Source organism: Paroedura picta, chromosome 18 (genome assembly GCF_049243985.1).
Source record: "Paroedura picta isolate Pp20150507F chromosome 18, Ppicta_v3.0, whole genome shotgun sequence".
Taxonomy (NCBI): domain Eukaryota; kingdom Metazoa; phylum Chordata; class Lepidosauria; order Squamata; family Gekkonidae; genus Paroedura; species Paroedura picta.
In genome coordinates, this window is record NC_135386.1 from 8,003,468 (window position 1) to 8,017,275 (window position 13,808).

Below are 13,808 nucleotides of genomic sequence, written 5' to 3' on the forward strand. Positions count from 1 at the left end.
CTGCCATGGATATCTGGAGAGCCACAGTTTGGCCACCCCTGTTGTAGAGCTTGCTCTCCAAAACTACGTGTGTTTGTGTGTCACTGATCTTTGTAGTCTGGAGATCAGCTGAGTTTCAGGGAGCTGTCAGAAACCCTAATCTTGCCCATCTTCTGAAGCTCTCCTTCCCATGAGCACTGTCCTACCTCTGGAATTATCCCATCGGCTTCGAGCTGGGTTTTGCCCACATTTGGTGGGATCACAGAGTTTTGAAAGTCCTGCCTTGTTACAACCCTAAGAGCTTGGCCAGAGGTCCTTTTCAAGTCTTGGGCTGCTAATTGCACCCTGGCAGGGAGTGAAGTTTTTTTTTCAGGAGTGCCAGGCCTCCAAACATTACAAGAACTCCAGAGCCTCTTGCATATCCCCGAAATTGTACCCATGCAGTCCAGGTTAAACAGAATTAATGGACTAATTGCTCTTAGCATTCCTCAGCATTAAGTACAATTAGAAAACCGTGGGAAGAATCTCAGTTAGCATCATCCTTAATATGCTGGACTGACAGTGTTGAAGTATCACTCCATTTGGGATGGTTTTCCCACTAAAAAAACCCAAGGAGATGTTTTTGTGATTGCATTTCTATTGTGGCTTTCTTTCAAGCAACTCAGGGCTTCCTATGGGAAGTCAGACTCAGATCAGAGCCAGGTGGATGGACTATACATACAGCCTTGTACCCTGCCTGAATTCCCAATTCCGCAGGGTCTGCAAAAGGGAGCTCCTCCACCAGGCACCATAGCGACCAGAGAGCGTTAGGGCAGTGGTTGAGAGTAGAGGAGTAAACTACCCCCCCACACGGGCCTCAGTAAAAGGCGTTGAGTGGTCCCCAGTGATAAAAAGGTTGGGGACCACTGATCTAACCCACCCACTGTTGCTCCCTGGAGTAGTTGGCCAAGGTGGTGACTGGCTAATGTTTCAAGTGGGATACTTGGTGTTCAACTCCATCCATTTCTCTAGCACAGTTTTGCTAATTGCCTAAACCAGAAACAGATGAGGGAGGCTCCTCCTATTCCTGCAGCAATGCTGCTTCTTACGACGGCGTGTTTATAAATCCCATTACGGCTGAAGGAATGCAAAGATATAAGTAGCAGTGATGTTTACGAGACAGATTCTTAGGAGGTCTTTCTGATAGAACGGAATGTTAAGTAGAGAATATCAAAAATGATTATTGGTATGGGTTTATCAACTGGACCCTAGATTACCCAGGCACCAGGAAAAAATTAAGTGTAAATCTAAATCGATGTGTGTGTAGGACTTGTTTTTTTTCCCCTGCTCTTTTTTTTTTTGTTACATTTTTAGGGAGAACTCTTTGATCTCGACTTTTCTCACAAGGCAAATACAATTAATGAATTGGGTTCTAATGTGTTTATTGGAACACGATCTACTCCTGACAAGAAAGAAGACGACAAATGGCCTGTATTTAATTATCTTTGCAGACTGTTTATGACCAGTGGTTTATCACCCTCTTCAACATCATGGATATCCCTCTGCTATGCTATGCTAGCAATGGGATTGTTTGACCAGATACACACTTGGATATTCCAGATTGGCAGATCTAGGCCCATTCTGCACAGGTAGGATAAAGCACTTTCAATGCAGATTATCATATTCTGCACAGGAAAATCCAGCTGCAAAAGCACCTTGAAAGTGCATTATCCATTGTGTGCAGAATGGGCCCTAGTCTTTAATGGAATGGTAAACCATCCATTGATTGGTTGTCTAGCTTCCGCATCTCACTTCACTTCCCTGAAGGGGCAGAGCACCACTTCTGGGGTTCCTCAGAGCCTGAAAAATATTTCAGGGTTTCCTCCATGGTCAAACAGTTGAAAAAGCTGGTGTAGACGGTGCTGACCTTGATAGATTAATGGTTGGACTCAATATACAGCAACTTCATGTATACATGTATGTACATGCCAACCACGAGAGTTAACACCTCACCAAATGTGTTCTTGCAGGACATGAATGAACAGGACTGTCTTGATTTTCCAAAGCCGTATGAGCCTGGGCAACTAGGTCATCACCTTGAAGGCCATATGTGGTCTAGGCCCAGTATACCTAAGGGATCACCTCTGCCTACACCCCTCAAAGAGTCTTATGCTCCACCAGCTCCAACCTCCTGGTGATCCCTGGACCCAAGGAATCCCACTTGACCTCAACCAGGGCCAGAGCTTTCTCCATTCTGGCCCCTACCTGGTGGAATGAGCTCCCAGAGGAGATCAGGGCCCTGACGGAGCTCAAACAATTCAACGGGACCTGCAAAAGGGAGCTCCTCCGCCAGGCATTTGGTTGAGGTCAACCAGTCCGACCGCTTCCAATCGGTCAGCCTCCCTCCTCCAGCCAGCATTGCAGGCTCACCCAACCCACTGGGCCCTCAGTAAGCGTTGAGTTATTGTTCTCCCCAATGCTCTATTGTTCACAATGTTATAGTTATTATTATGTTATTGTATACTGAGTTATTTGTACAAGTTATCTCTGTTTGATGTAAACTGCCCTGAGCCTTCAGGGAGGATGGTATATAAATGTAATAAATAAACAAACAAACAAATAAACAAACAAACTAGACCTCTTGTTCAACAAGCGCAGATTTTTCATCTGCCTAACACATGGGATCCACACCTCTGTTGTTCTGTTCTTCATCCCGTACGGTGTATTTTATGATGCTGCTGGAGAAAATGGGAAACAGATTGCTGACTACCAATCTTTTGCTCTCACTGTTGCAGCCTCTTTGATAACTGCAGTGAGTGTTCAGGTAGAAGCAAAAGCCAGGAGGTTCTGGTTGCATTCTGTTCCTGGGCTTATTTTTGAGGCATTTTATTGTTTCTGACTCTAGTCCAAGGGCTTAACAGACTGCGGTAGAGGTTCTGGAGACGACATGCAGTTAGTTGCAGTATTAAAGCCCAGACATGCAGTTGACACACTCCACAATTATGACCTCTTGTATTCTCATAAGTCTGTAAGTCTGGCAACTATGCCCATCGAGGTGTGGAAACGTCTGAGGGTTTTAAAAACGTTTCTAGTTCGGAGAAAAAGAGTGACACTCTTGACATCCTCAAACAGTGCTGAACAACTTTTGGTTGAGCGGATAAATTGAGTTATTAGTTTTGCCGCCATCTTTTAGTCTTAATAATTTTAACAATGTAATTGGGGTATTTAAGGGGTTTTATTGTATTTTATTCTTTTAATGTGTAAACTGCCGTGAGCCCGAATGGGAACGGCGGTATATAAATTCAAATAATAAATAAACAAACAAATAAATAAATACAGATTACTTGAAAGATTCTGCTAAGTACATGTTTTTGTGGGCTGCTGCTGAGCTGTACCCCCCACACTCCACCCATCCCCTGATCCCAAATTCTTGATTTTAATATTGCCTAGTTCTCACAGAGGCGATAAACCTGTCAGAGGCAGATGGGAACTCAAAATACTAAATATGCCTCCATAAAAAGAGCCCTTGCAGATAGACAGCTATAGTTAGCAGCTGTCCAGTCAGTTAATTAATTCCAGCTCACCCCAGATGTTCTTATTGGGGAGGCCAGTCCCCTGGTGGAACCTGAGGATCCCCTGGTTTTACAGCTGATCTCCAGGTGACATAGATCAGTTACCCTGTAGAAAATGGCTGATTTGGTGGGTAGACTCCATTACACTCCTCTGAGGTCCCTCCCCGCCCCAAGGTCCGCCCACCCCTAGCTCCACCCCCAAAGTCTCCAAATCCCGGCAATCCTTGTATCTAGTTTCTGTGTGAACAGATCTGGGTTAATAGTTGAGCATTCAGACATGTTAACTGGTGTTGCTCCAACAGAAATGAACTAAATAACTATTACCAGAACAACTGAGCCTGTGTACATATTTTATTTTTTTGTTTTACAGATTGCCTTGGATACCAGCTACTGGAGAAGAATGAATCATTTCTTCGTCTGAGGCAGTGTTGCTTGGCAGTCATGAATGCAATGCAAGCGACAGAATTTTTTGGACATTTCCTTTTCGTAGGTGAGTCTAGAATTGCTGGCGTTAACAAACTGCCCATGTAAACTTTCTACCGCTTGGCAAAAGCCGTGTATTTTCTAGTGAGGACGTGAAGCACTAATGTGAGGCTGAAGGCCATAACCAGAGTGAGAATGAAGATTTGCTTCTGGGCAGGTATTTATTTGCTTATGAGCCAAGGAGGTTGGGATTATATATATTGAATTATAATAATAGCTGTGTCAGCCAGTTGCATTAACTGGGACTCCAGAAACACATGAAAGACTAACATCATTGTGATCATCTTTATTATTAATATTATTTTCATTGGTTGAATTTATACACCGCCTTCCAAAGTTTTAATGGTTCGTGGTGGTGAACATCATAGTCAAAACAATACTAAATACAGAAATATACCTGTTTTATAGTGGGTTCGCTAGGAAATAAGCGAGATACAGTCATGCATCAAGCAGCTCTTTATTGCTTCCAGGAGTGGGTCCATGTTGAAGGTCTCCACGCAGACTGGAGACTTGCCTGGACAAGCCCCCACATATACATATGTACAGGAGGTTGAATCGCCCTAGGCCAAGCCTGATTGGCTTAGCAGTGCTTGATTGATTCAAACTCATTGGGCCCCGCCGGTGGGGACCCAACAGCTCATTGGCTGTTCTTCGGGGCTGCTTGGATCCTGCTCCAGACCCCAATCCCAGCCCTCTGCTGCCTTACATACACAACACCCCTCTTCCCTTAGACAGTCACTCAGGAGGTGATGGATGAAGTCCTGTAGGTACCTGGGGGCCACGCGGGTTGGCCCTGATCATCCAAAATGGATATTAATGAAAAACATCTCACCCTGCTTCCAGAAGACCTCCAGGCTGGGCCTTTGCTCCCTCCCCAAAGAAAGAGAATTCCAAAGTGGAGAGGTAACCATTGAGAAAGTCCTCTCCATGGGCCACTGCACACCAGATTTCTGGTAATACTGCAGGCAGTGTGGTCAGGAGAGCTTTCTCTCTGGGAGGATGTTACTCATCAGGAAAGGCAGAAACCTGCCAAGAATGGCTGTGCCCCAGATGGAACTTGCAAGTCTTACGGGATGACTCTTTCACAAAGTCGTTCCGGTAGCCAGAACCAAGTAGCAGGGATACACACCTGCATATACATTGAATACCGGTGCTTCTCCTGCTGTTTGAAGGCTTGCCTTAAGCCTACAGGAATAGCTAAGAGCACTGGAAATCCTCCAGGGTGGCAATACCCATAATTTCACCCATGGACAAGGCTTTTTCAGCAGCCTCCAGCTCCTCTTTGCTTGTGCATTCTGAGTTCCCGCTCAGACTTCGATCCCTTCAAGCCTTGAAAGCGTGCGTCCGCCACCTCCCAAGACAAACACTCAAAACTCGGAGTGGTCCAAACCCTTATCCAAACAGTTGTATTGTTCACAGCAATCATGACTAAGCAGGGGTCCCTGTGGAACGCTGAGTCAGATCCAGCTTCTGTCGAGTTGGAAATGGGGGGCGGGGGGTAGAATGAATAAGGCCGGCTCCAATTTGTTTAGAAAGGTCAAGGAGAGTATTGCATGACCCACTGGGGTGTGTTGCGGTTGCTGACTTCCTGGGCTGAACACCGACCCCTCTCATCCCGGCTTACACGTCCTTTATTTAAGTTTCAGGCTGCAAAGCCACCGTGTGGGTTGCGATCTGTCCGGTTTTTGGTTCAGGAGTAGAACTGTGTGCTTTGCATGCCTCCGCGTCCCGCATTCCAGCCTCGACACCTTCAGTTAAAGCATCTCGGATGGGAGGGAAGGGGAAAGACTTTGTGCCGAGCAAGAAGGACTTGGTCTGACTTGACATAAGGAAGCCTGATCCTCACAACAGGTTAGGAATAGAGTAAAGATGCTAAATAGCAGGGGGAGTCAAACTGCGGCCCTCCAGATGCCCATGGACTACAATTCCCATGAGCCCCTGCCAGCAAACGCTGGGGCTCATGGGAACTGTAGTCCATGGACATCTGGAGGGCCGCAGTTTGCTAAACAGTCACGGGGACTTGTACTTGCAAATCCAGCCTCTGTGCAAATCCAGCTGTCTATGCTACAAGAGCTCAGAGCCTCTCCAGTCTGTTCTGTCATCACTACAGCTCTGTAAGATGGGTTAGGCCAGGGATAGTCAACCTGTGGTCCTCCAGATGTTCATGGGCGACAATTCCCATGAGCCCCTGCCAGCGTTTGCTGTCAGGGGCTCATGGGAATGGTAGTCCATGAACATCTGGAGGACCACAGGTTGGCTACCCCTGGGTTAGGCTAAATGCTTGGCCTGAGGTTACCCAGCAAGATTCATGGCAGAGTGGAGATTCGAACCCAGGTCTCTTATTCATTTACTAGCTCGCTGAGTCCCGAGGTGGATTGCCCCTTTTCCCATTTTCATATTTTTAAACTCCTCAGTGTATTTCTTAAAAGATTTCACATTTTTTCCCTATAAACTGGGGGGCCCATTTCAGATTTGTAGAAAGATCTGTCTTGCCTGTTTACAGTTCCAGTCTCCGGAATTTAATTATCCAGAGCTTTCCTGATGTTTTATTTATTTATATTTATTTATTTTTGCACTTATATACCGCTGTTCCCGACTGGGCTCACAGCGGTTTACAAGACAAAAAGATAAAACACCATAAAACCCCATCATTCCCCTTAATAATGTTGCTATTAGAATATAAGACGCGCGCATTTGTAGTGCACATATGTGCTTTTCTGTGTTTCTTCTTACATTTTTAAGCAAGAAAGTCTGGCTGTGCCTATGAAATAGAACAGTGTGTAATTATGAGCAGTGTGACAAGGGAAGAATCGCAGAACACACCATTCTTCCTGACCCGTGTATTCTTCAGCGCCAGCACACAATGTATATCATCTTCTGGAATCTGTGTGGTGTATTGTATGATCTCATATTTTTAGCTCTTGCCAAAGAGTGCTGTCATTTATTTATTTGTGTCCCTCCCGCCCCCCCCCCCCTTAAGTAAGTGTTTTCTGTATGGCTAGAAGAAATCAAAGAGCTTTGGAACGAGAAACACATGGTTAACCCAAAGCATCAAAGATTACTTGGCATGTCCCACAACTGCAAACTTATCATTCACCTTTCTCTCCTCCTTCCCATCGAAAAATGTTCTGCTCTCCTGGGCTCATAGGAAATGCCTGGCGCTCCCCGGGCCAATTAAATGCCTGGCTTGTCATTTTCTCGACTACTGTGTTTTCAGCCATGCCTGCGATAACATTTTGTTTTATAGAGGTGGATTTGAGTCCGACGCTGAGCGATCAGGCATGGCTTGCTCGTTCAGGGCAACGGCATATTCTTAAAAACCAAAACAGTTCCTCTTATGCATGCCCATTGAATCATTTTAAGTTGATGGACCTTAAGGAATACGGTACCCATTTGTCCTCAGTAGCTTTGCCATCTGCAACCCTTGTCCGTTCTGTAGAGCTGAGCCTGCCGATAGCTGGTGGCTCGATTCTTCGATGATCCAGCATTAGATTTGTGAGCTGAGCTGAGCTGGGCTCCCCTGAAACTTCTTCCTCTTTGCTGAGGCATCAGAAACCCCTTCCAAACTCTCGTGCACCACACAGGCCAATTCAAAAAGCTACTTTGGTAGGTTCACGGCAAAGTATAATACCTGTTTGACTAGCCAGGAGCTTTCTTGATTGCTGCCATATCAACCGTGGGGAAAACTTTGCCTGTTGCAGCATAAAAAGTTGGCACAAGTAGCAAGTAAAACAGAAGGAAGAATCTAATTCAGCCTTTCTCAACTTTTTTTTACTGTTGAGAAACCTCTGAAACATTCTTCAGGCTTTGGGAAACCCCAGAAGTGGTGCAATCATGCAGAATAGGGTTGGGATGCATAGGTGTACACACCACCCAGGGCCCCTCCCCTTCCCACCCCCTCCAGGCCCATTATTGGATGTTTTTGGGGAGGTAGTTGACCATATATGCTCATATCACCTGATAAATGTTTAACACATATTAAAATATATCAAATTAATTAACTTCCACCCATTTGGGAAACCCTTCCAGGGCTGTCAAGAAACCCCTGGATTTCACAAAACCCTGGTTGAGAAAGTCTGATCTAATTAAAAGGGATGTTTCCTCTTGAAGGGATTTACACCTTACCATTTCTTTCCATGGTATGGCTATAGCCTTCCAAGCTGGTCCCACTGGCTCAACTTTCTGGAAAACCTGCAGCATGGAGGGCGGGGGAATTACATCCCATGATGTCACAGGTGGCCAGCCAATCGGAGTTGTGCACAGCTTGTTCTGTTTCAGATCAGCGGAACTCGTTTTTCTGAGCACGCTCCCTCAGAAGATTGTGCATGTGACAACAGCCAGAAGAGATGCCTTTCCACAGTGGAGTATCTCCTGGTTTTCCTCAGTCTCCCTTCATCAGTGCCAGTTGTGGGATGTTCCCAAAGCAATCGTGTAAACTTTTCAGTCCTGGCCCCAAACTGGTGGAATGAGCTAAGGGTCCTGACGGAACTCAGTTCCGCGGGGCTTGTAAAATGGAGCTCTTCCACCAGTAATTTAGTTGAGTCTGGGCTAAGAAGATTGGGTCCCTCCCTAAATAGGCCCTATTTGCCAGTCATCTGAGCAGGAGTTACACCCCAAAACGGTGATTGGGGGTTGTGGGTGGCTGCAGACAGGTGTGCAAAGAAGGGAGGGGAGGATTCGATTAGTTTTATTGCCAGTTCATGGGGTTGTATATTTTTCTTCTGTTTTATGTGATTTTAACATTTTACTGCAAACCGCCATGAGCCAGCATGTCCCAGGAGTGGCGGTCAAGAAATATAATGATACATTTTTTAAAAAATAGTCTGGCATTTTATGCTGCTTATTAATTGACATAGTTCATAGCAGGATGGTAAGAAGATGTACACCGGTAGCTGCCATTCAAATGCATCTTTTAACAATTGGAAAGTGCCATGGTGCGGTGTTGTTGTTGGTTGTTGCTGCTGTTGTTGTTCTTTAAAGAAATATCCTTGCCATTGTCCTTACTTGCAATAAGTAAGATAATAAATAACTTGTCAGGACGATGGTTGAATTCAGCTGTGAATAGCCCCTTTCTAGGTTTCGTAACAGCCTGTCTAGAATTTGGGGAGGAAAAACCCCAGAAAATTCTGTCTTTCAGTCATCGCACGTGTTTTGAGTTTGCAAACCACAAAGTTCTCTGACCTGTATAGGTGTCCTGGGGGTGCCCCCCTCTCCAAGTCATAAAGGAACCTATCGATCTTACACATCAACAGAACTAAGATCTCGGAATGAGCCAGATTTCGCAATGTGAAAATGATTCCTCATATCGTTATAAGCTTTTGGGGGTTTCTTTCTTTGCCCAAGGCACGACTGTTGGGCCAAGCTAAAAAGAAACAGAAACCTTTACAAAGATGCATGCCGCAGACACACAGGGCTAGCTCATGACGGTCTGTGTATGCTTTTGCTCATCAAGAGGGCTACGGGGAACTCGTAACATCTGGAAAAAATATGTGCGTCAATCTGCATTCAGCATCGGGAACAGGATAAGCCGTGCAGAATAGATGGATGGAGAACTTGCATCAGAGACCGCCGGACACTGTGAGCTGTTTGAGTTGTGAATAACCTGTTCCGTGAGCACTGAGTTTTGTAAGTCTATAAGATGACAGACTGCTTGTGTTGCATGTGGCCATAATCTTGGGTACCTTTTGGCCCCCTTCTCTTCATTAGCTTGAGATTTTGGCATGGGAATCAGCCAAATATGATGGTATTCCTCTAGAGACCAGTTTCAACTGAGTTGGCTTTTTCATCTGTGAAAGCGTTCTTACCCTACATCTTCCCTAGCACTCTCAGAAGTTAAACCAAAACCATCCATGAACCTACTTCAGTCAAATCAGAGTTCATCACAGATGGCTTCATTAAAAAACTCCAAAGAATGAGACAAACGAGATCATTACTCGGCAAAGCAGATCGGCATCCAAGTCAATTCTCAAAGGGACGCAGGAACAGCAAAGCTTTCCAAAGTGTTCTGAACCTTGACAGAAAAGGAGTTCTATGCACCACCTTTGGCATATTGTTCCACACGATGGGGGCCATCCATGGAGAAAGCTCTCAGAGAGGGCAAATGAACCACACAAAAAGAGGGAACCCACTCACAGGAGGCATTACGCAAACCTGAGCAAGTGTAAATCATAGGTAGTCAACCTGTGGTCCTCCAGATGTTCATGGACTACAATTCCCATGAGCCCCTGCCAGCGTTTGCTGGCAGGGGCTCATGGGGATTGTAGTCCATGAACATCTGGAGGACCACACGTTGACTACCCCTGCATCAGATAACCCTGCATTTGCAGCCCAGTGGTCGCCTCTCAATGTTTACAAAGTGTTGTTGTTGGTTTTTTTTTTTTTTAATGGGCTCAAAGGGCCACTTTGGACACAATGTTTTCTTGGCCCAGAGAAAACCTCTTTGTAGTGAAAACATGTCCGTTGTGTCTCCTGAAGATCAGCATGTTTATTTTCCTGCAAGGACACAGATGCCAGCATTCTTGGGCACTTTCCGATCCACAGCAAAGAAAAAACACTTCAAAAATGGCTTTGGTTTTTCTCCTCCCCCCCCCTCGATATTATCTCTCAGTACAGGAGACTCATCATAGATGAAGCAGCCTGGATGTAGGCTAGAATATCAGTGTGATATTAGATGCATTGCAGAGGTGCGACCGTCAGAGAGGTGGTATTAGAATCAAGGAAAACTGGATTCAAATCCCCACTCAGCTACAAATCTCATAGGGCCAGTCAAAGGGGAAAACTATTTATGCTGCCCTGAACCCCATAGAAGTAAGAATGTGGGTTTCTTTAAACGAAGAAGTAGTAGTAGTAGTTCTTATATGCTGCTTTTCTCTACTGGAAGGAGTCTCAAAGGTGGCTTACAATCGCCTTCCCTTTCCTCTCCCCACAACAGACACCCTGTGAGGGAGGTGAGGCTGAGAGAGCCCTGATATTCCTGCTCAGTCTGAACAGCTTTATCAGTGCCGTGGCAAGCCCAAGGTCACCCAGCTGGCTGCATGTGGAGGAGGAGCGGGGAATCAAACCGAGCTCGCCAGATTAGAAGTTGTCACTCCTAACCACTACACCAAACTAGCTCTCTACACCAAGCTAGATCTGATAATACAAAACCTCAGCTAGAATTAAACTAAGTTACTGATGCATTCTTAAAATCTGCACCTATTTATATGAATTGCTCAATATTGAGCAATTTCTGTTCATAGCAAAGACCATATAATGGAGACAGATTAGGCAACAAGCATCTTCATCAGTTGCCTTTCGCTCATCTTCTTCAGTTATTCTTCCGGCTTGAGATACTTTAATTGGGTTGTAGGTTTCGGTGGCATACATCAGTATGGTAGGGAGCAGATAACCTCGCCCCTTTGTGCTAATCGCAGTTGAGGAGGGGCTCTTTTGATTGACACCCCTTCCAAAACAAAACAAAACAAGGACAAGGATTACATCTCCTTTTCTCTTTTTTGTGGCATAGAGTTGTTCTGGGTTCCAACATAACATTTTTAAAATCACATTTAAGACCACAGATCTCCCAGCATTTTTTATTGTTCTGACCTTATCCTTTTCCATATTTAAGTGCAGCCTACAACCTACCATCAGAGAAGACTAAAAGCTGCATGTTACAAGCTTTAAAGGTAAAGGTAAAGGTATCCCCTGTGCAAGCACCGAGTCATGTCTGACCCTTGGGGTGACGCCCTCTAGCGTTTTCATGGCAGACTCAATATGGGGTGGTTTGCCAGTGCCTTCCCCAGTCATTACCCTTTACCCCCCAGCAAGCTGGGTCCTCATTTTACCAACCTCGGAAGGATGGAAGGCTGAGTCAACCTTGAGCCAGCTGCTGGGATCGAACTCCCAGCCTCATGGGCAGAGCTTCAGACAGCATTTCTGCCTTACCACCCTGCGCCACAAGAGGCTCATGTTACAAGCTTTACCTTTCCCAATTTGTTGTTGTTGTTTGGCGATCATAATTCGACGCTACCCGTTATCACTTAAAACAGCACAACTGGCGCTTCGACAAGATCTGTAGTGTGTCTTCGTGCCGATGTTTTCGTTTCCTGACAGCATTTTTCATCTCACCCCTTTTGGGATTTTCCCTCCTCTTCTTAAGAAAAATATTTATCAAAAGACGCTGTTCCATTTTAACTTCCAGAGCAGACGGGTCATCAGCTTGCACTAAGTTCAGGTATTCAAAGACAGGGCTATACCATATACCCGAGGGGGGAGTCAAGGATCCCGCAGTCTTTGTGCAGTTACCTGTTCCAGATAATGAACAAAGCACCTCCAGGCACTTTGAAGTTTGGTTAAGTCTCATAGTCTTGGTTCCATTGCCAGGAAATTTCTTAGAAATGTACTCGTGCACAACTTCATCCGAATGTATCTGTCTGCCTCATATGGAGTGAGATATTGGCCAATCAAGGCTATTGTTGTCTACAGCAGATATTCCCTACCAAGGGTCTGTGGATATCCAGGGCCTTTCCCCACCTGCCTTGTTGGGCTTGACCACAAGCTAGGGAATTGGCCATTGCTCCCCCCTCCTCCTGAATATGAGTTGTCTCATGACTTCTGCACCTTCTGGGGATGTGGCAGAGAGGCATGTCCAGTTGATGTCACTTCCAGGATCCTTGAAGTCTGAAAAATTATTTCAGGGGCTCCTCCGTGGTCAAAAGGTTGAAAAAGGCTGCCCTAGGGCCTTCGCTAGAGGTCCTTCTATCTGTTGCCACCCAGTCCTTTTAAGTGGATATGCTGCTGGTTGAATCTGGGGCCTCCTGCAAGCACAGTAGAAGTTGTACCATTGAGCTGCGGCTCCTATAAGAAGGGTGAGCCATTGCTTGGCCTTGTGGTCACCTTAGGATGATGTTGCAGGGTGACATGTGAGGGCTGTGTAGGAATATGAATGTTGTTGATGTCATGGGTCCAGCTAGAACAGGGAGAGCACATGAGCTTCCACAGGTGGAAGGAAGAGCAACGGTTCCCTTAGAATCATAGAATCATAGAATCATAGAGTTGGAAGGGGCCATAGAGGCCATCTAGTCCAACCCCCTGCTCAACGCAGGATCAGCCCAAAGCATCCTAAAGCATCCAAGAAAAGTGTGTATCCAACCTTTGCTTGAAGACTGCCAGTGAGGGGGAGCTCATCACCTCCTTAGGCAGCCTATTCCACTGCTGAACTACTCTGACTGTGAAAATTGTTTTCCTGATATCTAGCCTATATCGTTGTACTTGTAGTTTAAACCCATTACTGCGCGTCCTCTCTTCTGCAGCCAGCAGAAACAGCATCCTGCCCTCCTCCAAATGACAACCTTTCAAATACTTAAAGAGGGCTATCATGTCCCCTCTACATTAAGAGAGAAGAACTCTGCCTTGCTTTAGAAGAATTCAGTTGCCAGCGTCAGGAATGTAGTTTGAAGCCCAGTCAAGGTATTATGTGAAATACAGGTAATCGATGTTAACCCAGAAGGCATCTGTAAGGTGCTGGGATGCTGTGAAGGAGATAAGCAGGTTCTGTGTCCCATGAATGATCTCACACTTCCTCCAAGGACCTCCAGGTGGCATATATGGGGTTTCCTGCTTCCAAGTTAGAAACTGATCCCAGATCGTCCTGTGAGTCACACATGTATCTATTCTTAATGTTGTAAATTGGTACAGAAGGAACAGCCAGTGCATGCGATAAAAAAAACATAACAATATGTCATAGGAAGTACTTTATCTGGATATTAATCACCGTAAGAAAAAGTCTTGCAAGAGAGCTGCAGATGTTCTGGTAAT

General features: G+C 45.5%; 1 protein-coding gene across 1 annotated transcript in view; it reads left to right on the top strand.

Annotated features, from left to right (window-relative positions):
• The first annotated feature begins 3,909 nt into the window (after nucleotides 1-3,909).
• The window catches only part of LOC143827639 (NAD(P) transhydrogenase, mitochondrial-like), a 67,778-nt gene continuing 57,879 nt past the window's right edge, over nucleotides 3,910-13,808 (top strand). The window contains exon 1 of the mRNA XM_077317356.1: nucleotides 3,910-4,020. The gene's annotated coding sequence lies outside the window, so the exon portion shown is untranslated. The remainder of the gene's footprint in view (nucleotides 4,021-13,808) is intronic.